Raw genomic sequence first — 7,552 nt, forward strand, 5'->3', positions numbered from 1 at the left:
CTGCTCGGCCAAGATAAGAGTCTCTCCCATCACTTCTCTCGATGAACACCAAATCAAATAACATCAAATCGAAAGGGATGACGGCATGCAGAGGGTTCCTCCCCTGGCTGTGGCTGGCTGATCACAATGAGACCATCAATATGAAAAGTAGCCTGTGCAGAATAAATGCCGCTCATTTGATAGCTGAAATGTCTGTGTGTTGCCATGGCAATGTAGGATGCCAAATACACATCTGACACAAGAAAGCATTCGTCACCTACAGCTAGTGATCAGAGTTTCATTGGCTGAACATTTAATTGATGAATCAACAGAGGAGCCTTTTCTGTGGATAACTCCATCATGGAAATACTAATTTTCAGCCATGGAAAAAAATATGTTACTGTAAATAAGTATATGACACGTATATTGGAGCTGGGAACAAAAGGGAATACAAGTAACTCTACTCTACTTTGTCAGGAAGCAATCACAGCCTAGAGAGGAGGAAGAAGGGACGGGGATTGGTTGGTGATTTTTTTACTCAGAAATGACAGGAAAAAGAAAAGGTAAAAAGGACTAAGACAGAAGTGGGTGCTAATTCCTACTTTTCAGTTTAAATAAAGATTGGAGCTGGATAAAAGCCATTAAGGGAGAAATCAGACAGTGCATGCTATGTAGGACAAGAGCTGACTGCAGGGAGGTGAGTGGTGGGATCGATACACAGTCGATGCGCTCAACACCCAGCTCTGCACACGCACATGTGCTGCGCACACATACACACGTACACACACACACACACACACACACACACACACACACACACACACACACACACACACACACACACACACAAACACACAGAGTTGGGCATGTGGTATTGCCGGGCATCTGCATGTTTGTGTGCATATGTGTGGGGGGGGCAGTGACTAATGGAGAAAGAGGGAGTCTGAGAGAAAGATTGCAGGCAATATACAATTAACTCTCTTTTGAATGAGGGAATATTAAACATGGACTGGTTGTGCAGACTGTAATTTGTAGTGATAAAAGTATTAAAGTAAAACACTTGGACCAAGATGGAAGGGTGGACAACTGTAGAGATGGATTTATTTTCAGAGGCACAATACAGTTAACAAAGATAAATGTTTCAAAAGAACATCTTCAGCCTGAACTGCAGCCTTAATACAACCGCAATCACTCTGTCCTCCCCTCTTCTCTCCTCTTTCTTTCTCCCTCTTTTCTTTCCCTCCCTCCCTTTCCTCCTGTCTCTCCTCCCTGACTCTCGCAGTAGAATTGATCCGCTATGTCTCCTCAATCCATCTCTCCCTGTCGCTTAGCAACGGGTGCTCTATCGGGTGTGGAGGGTGGGAGTTTCACTAGGAGACGGGCGGTTGGGTGGGTGGAAGAGGGTTGGGTGGGTGGGGGGTATTAAGCAAAAGCCAATTGCACTTGATTCCACATTTATTCTGACTGATACGTGTTTCCCTTTCAGAGCCTGTGTGTAAGGTTTCGCTGCACTAAAAATGTACAAAAAAGATTTAGTGAAAAAAAAAAAAAACAGTGCTGGCAGGAGTATTCTGCAGCATTTATGTTTTATAAAATACAAAAACCACACTGCAGCTGTAGCTCACCCAATTTTTTTTTAAGTAAGTGCCAGGAGGTCGAGCAGGTCACTGATTCAGTTTTGTGTATGTGAATGTTACAAAGACCGGCGTCCCTCATTCTCCCCGAAGCTGTGTCACTGTTTCACACAGCGAGCCGTCTCTGTAAAAATACAAAAGCAGACCAGTGTGAGCTTCAACTTTAAAAATATCTACGCCTCCTCCTTTCTGTATCCACAACACACAAAATAAAAAAAAATAAAAAAAATCAATATCACAGAACTCATGTCGCTGCCTTTGCCCAATGTTTTCCCGCTCTGCTCTGTCCGACAATGACACTTGGACAGGATCGGACTTGTAATCCGGTTTCAAAATTTAGCAGTGCAAAATGTGACGCCGTGAGAAATTGTTGTAAAATACATATTTCTGTAGGAACCCAAATTAAAATACTCCATGTGAAACCCTGAATTTAAAGGCTCGAGGGAATAAGAATAAGTGTTGTGCAGGAGGCATTGTTCTGTTTTTAAGACCTTATCCTTTGATCTACACTTAATGTCTGATCCCCTTTGAGGAAGATGTGTAGGCTATTCTTTAAGCCTAATAAATCCAGCGTTAGCAGTACTTAAGAGGGAGAAAATCTGTGGTTTAAAACCAGGACGGCTGTGGGAGAAGAACAGTGAATAATGTTCTTAAGTAGCTTGTGAGATAATACATACACATTACAATCTATAATCATTCTAATCTACAATCTATGAAATACAATAAATGTATAGCTACTCTAGCCCAGGCCTCTGCTCTGTACCGTCTGAGAAGGCTATATTACATTGCCATCATCACATTTACATTGCAAGATCTGCATCTGTGCATGTATGCACAAACACGTGTGTGTAAACAAAGATACACATATACATACAAACATAAATGTGTGCAGATACACTGTACAGATATAGGTTTATAGATATACAGAATATATCAGAACGTAGCACACCACACACACATAAAACATGCAGTTATGACTTAGGATATTTTTTTTAATGTTTCTGTGTGTGGAATTGCGAAGCATATGTGTTCAATTGATACGGGGGATAAACATGTCTATTTCGCTCACACACACACACACACACACACACACACACACACACACACACACACACACACACACACACACACACACACACATACACACAGTTCATATACAGATAGGATTAATAAATTTAGAATTTTAGGTTTTCCATTTTTTCACTACATAAGACATTCAATAGTAAAAATTAAGCCTTGTGGAGAATGTTGTACTAATTTGTCTGGAGGAAAATATATAAAGATGATATGAATATGAATATGAATATGAATATGATGTGATATGATATGATATGATATGATATGATATGATATGATATGATATGATATGATATGATATGATATGATTTTCTCTTCACCACAGCCGTCTGACTTAAACACGGGCCTTTGCCTCCGAAGTTCTAGGTGTCCAAGAGGACCTCAGATAGCGGGATAATCGGTCCATTTTTTTAAATAATCCAGCCCGATCGGATCGATAACCTATTGAATGTCTTTGTGATTAGTAGCGCTACTGATCGCAGTGACAACGCACCTGAGTGATGGTTATTTCACTAACAGCATGTCAGATTTTAAATACATCTGCGGGGCCTCATTGACATTTATGACAAATTCATCTCAGTTTATATTCTACGTCAAACTGTTATTGTTTCCTTCGGAAAATAATCGCACTAACAATGTTGAAACAAATCATCCCTTGAGGCAGACAGACCAAAGACCGACTGACCAAAACCCAAACCTTCTCACATGAAATCAAATGAATTAAATGTAAGTCAACTTTTAATTAGGATAGATCTGTTTTATTCTCCAAACACACGAATGCACACACACACACACACACACACACACACACACACACACACACACACACACACACACACACACACACACACACACACACACACACACACACATTCAGATCCTATTCACTATTAAGTTTTTTCCCTTACGACCAATCTTATATCCCTTTTCTGCGTGCAATGATTATCGCGTCATCTGTTCATATATTTAGGCTCGGAGCAAACTGGTTTAATGATTATCGAGTATAGCTTTGGCCTTCCTTTTTACCCGTTGTCTAAAATATACTGCATATACATTTTTGAAGCAGACACAAACACACAAGCGGGCTACACCAATATCAATGTTTACGTACATCTTTAAAATATATATAAATTGCCCTGATATTTTAATGTCGTTGTATTATTATTTTTTAATTTTATTTTTTAATAAATCCGGGACAAAGTGAAGATTTATACCCAATTCTTTTGGCCGATCGATCACCCTGCGGATGGCTCAATATGGCAACAGGGCTATTGATCACTTCGGCCCTCTATTGCAGGGCGCTTTCAAATGCAAATGCGACTAAATAATAATCCATGGCTGCAGACTAATTCCTTAACAAACTGCAGGCAAACGCCGTACAAACACCGCGGCTCCACGCCTGTGAGTTTTTTGTGTCCGTCCGAACATTTCAGGCCGCCACATTTGTCCGCAGAGCAGGAAATAAAAAGAGCACTTTTGAGGTTTTGACGCGCAAAAGTCCAAATGTATGGAAGGAAAGGGGTTAGGGGAAAGGGAGGGGGTCGCACTGCACGTCGTGGAACTCCACAAAAAACCTAAGGAACAACTGGATAGATATAATCCACAAAAACAGCTTTTAGGCAGTTTACAAGAGCCCATTTAATCTTTTTCTGTCTCTCTCACACACATACTCACACATCACATTGCACGCTTGTGTAAAGGGAAAACAGTATATCACTTCCAATAATCTAACATAATAGTCACGCGTAAATACATGCATTTTAATATAAATACACAGAAAATCTGCAGTTGTCTGTGTGTGTGTTTGTGTGTGTGTGTGTGTGTGTGTGTGTGTGTGTGTGTGTGTGTGTGTGTGTGTGTGTGTGTGTGTGTGTGTGTGTGTGTGTTGGGGGAGCGAGACGAGAAGTGCCCCGTCCCGCTGACTTGCTCTGAGGTCTGATCAATGCGACATTACTAAACACTGCTACTTAACTTTTGCCAATAGCCAGATTCAAGTAAATATACTTTAGAATACATTAAGCCCGATGCATCAGCCGCGGAGTCATTCAAGAAGTCATGAAAAGATTAGTGTGTCTTCGTCCAAGTGATTTCTGGGAAAACAGACAAGCTTCGGGGAGACTTGACCCCTTGGAAAAAGAAATAGTGAGAATTTTTAAATCGTGAATTCAAATCAATTAAGATAAATAATAATAATAATAATAATAATAATAATAATAATAATAATAATAATAATAATAATAATAATAATGTGTTGAACAGGTCAAACGCATAACAAGACCTAAGTTCAGCCCCTCGAACACGAGGTATTTTTTGCAACTATCGACCCTTCAAAAGTGCATCGAGTGGAGCCCCGGGTTCAGCATCGATTAGTTGATCAGCAAACGACAGCAGTGCTTAAAGATAAAAAACAAAACGCTTCAGGCCTCATAAAACACTGAAATTGTGAGGTTAAAAAATAACACTCTCTCTCTCTCTCTCTCTCACACACACACACACACACACACACACACACACACACACACACACACACACACACACACACGGTGCAAAAACCAGTGGAAATTACAATACTTGTATTTATTCCCATAATATTATAAGTCTTTACAAAATAGTTTGTAACGTGCGCTTCTGTGTGCGCGCGCGTGCGTGTAAAGTCAATGCCAACTTGCTGTTGATATTAATATGTAATAAATCAGCGGCTCTCCGCGGCATCGCCCCAGTCACACCGCAGATATCGACACGGTTAATATTTCATATTGTATTTGCCACAGGACACGCTTATTTAAATATTCCAAAACAGTGCGGCGACGATACAATATGAATTAAAACAGGCTCCAGGCGGATGCATAGATTTTTTTTATATTATTGTTATTATAATTTTCGTTCTCTTGTGTGTGTTTGTGAGAGCGAGAGAGAGAGAGAGAGAGAGAGAGAGAGAGAGAGAGAGAGAGAGAGAGAGAGAGAGAGAGAGAGAGAGAGAGAGAGTGTGTGTGTGTGTGTGTGTGTGTGTGTGTGTGTGTGTGTGTGTGTGTGTGTGTGTGTGTGTGTGTGTGTGAGAAAGAGAGACGAGTGTGTGTTTACGCGAGCGGGCATATTTTTGGAGAGAAGTTAACTTTGCATTTCATATCATTCCGGGTCAAACTGAAATAATACGAAATATTATTACCAAGAAATTAATGTAAAACAAAAATTGACTGAAACGTTTGACCTATCTTGTTGTTGTGAAGGTAGTTTGAAGTGACCCCTGTGTCTCGCTGCGCGTTGTTCTTAAAAAAAAAAAAAAAAAAAAAAAAAAAAAAAGAAGAGAGATCACTTGAAAGTTCACGGTGATAAGTATAAAACTTTCTCCTCCCTTGTTTTGGGTTGTAAACCCCGGTGAATTAGAGGCGAGGAACCGGCAATGAAAGTTAACATCCATCACCACCGCGACCAATAAGCCGCTCTGGCCGGCTGGCTGAACACAGATGACGGATTCGCTGCTGTGCAGGCTTCGGTAATTCATTTTCGATAGCGGTGGTTGCCGGGATCGATACTGGGACATTAACCCGAGCGGACACTCCTGCTCTCCTGATGGCGCAAGCCAAGAGCCACCGTCGGCCCCCTGCCCCACCGGTGGGCAACCGGTCGTGGGCTCCTCGCCCGGACAGAGTTGTTGCGTGCCAGGGAGGGCCTGACGTCACCATCCATCAGTTTGATTGAATTGATTCACGCAATTCGAAAACGATTAGTGATGCCACTTCCGGGTTCGTTTGACACTTTTTGAAAATTCCCCAACCCTCGAGTCGAAAAGCCGAAGGGACGAGGGCTCGCCGTGGTTTCCCGCTGCGTCGCCACACCGTGGGCCCTCGTATAGGGCACCGACTTATGGATCGATCGGGAGATGGATCGATACCTTTTTTTTTTTTTCAGTTTTGATGGATTATGCACCTGGAGTGACGTCACCGAGCTCGCCGGTTCGCAACGGCGTGAAAAGGTGCGCGGGCTGTGTGTCATATTGGACGTGACCAGATTTGAACCAGGGTTTAGTTGGGAAAGTTCTCAAAAAGGACCGAAATAGTGACGCGTCAACCATCATCTTGTGTGACATTTGTATAAGAGTCACTTTATAGATGCTCGAACACGCCCATGAAAAAACTGGGATACTGTTTTCTTTTTCTTTTCTCCACACCCGTGGTCTATTTTGACACATTAATATTTAACTCGGAGAAATCACATGCAACCCTTGGCGTCTTGTCAAACGGTTTAATCAGAGAAAACAAGCGGCGCGTCTTTCTTATCCGTCTCAAAGTAAATGTTGCGCACTTTGCTGGGGCGTGCATGATCAGCCGCGTGTGCGTTTTATCTGAGTGAATGTCTAATGCAATCTTTTTCAGGAATTTGAGCTTCTGTTTGCAACATGAAGTGCAACCCCATGACATGGAAGAGTGGGGGTGGGGGTGGGGTGGGGGGTCGGTGACGTCAGAGAAGGGGTCCGCGGGCGCGAGGATTCGCGGGGGCGCGCACATGCGCACAGGCTACGTCTCGCCTTAACAGGGAGCGCGGGCACGTCGATATACACACATCCAGAGAGAGAGAGGGAGAGAGCGGGAGCAGCGCGTTGGGTGCAGCGGACGGCTCTTCCAGAGCGAGAGGAATCCGGACGGGCGCAAACACCTTCACACACACACAGCGGAGGGTGGTGTGTGTGTGTGTGAGAGTGTGTGTGTGTGCGTGAATGTGTGTGTGTGAGTGAGTGGCATTTTTTGCGGCACATCCGGGAGTGATCTTTTGAAACCATGCTGGATTGACCGCAGAGAGGCAACTACAATCAATGGCTCGCCTTTGAAATCGTTGAAAATTTATTGGAAAAGGAGTGCGAGTTA

The sequence above is a fragment of the Fistularia commersonii genome, chromosome 16, assembly GCF_037954325.1.
Source record: "Fistularia commersonii isolate RoL2024-O1a breed Wild chromosome 16, RoL_Fcom_v1.0, whole genome shotgun sequence".
Lineage (NCBI taxonomy): Eukaryota > Metazoa > Chordata > Actinopteri > Syngnathiformes > Fistulariidae > Fistularia > Fistularia commersonii.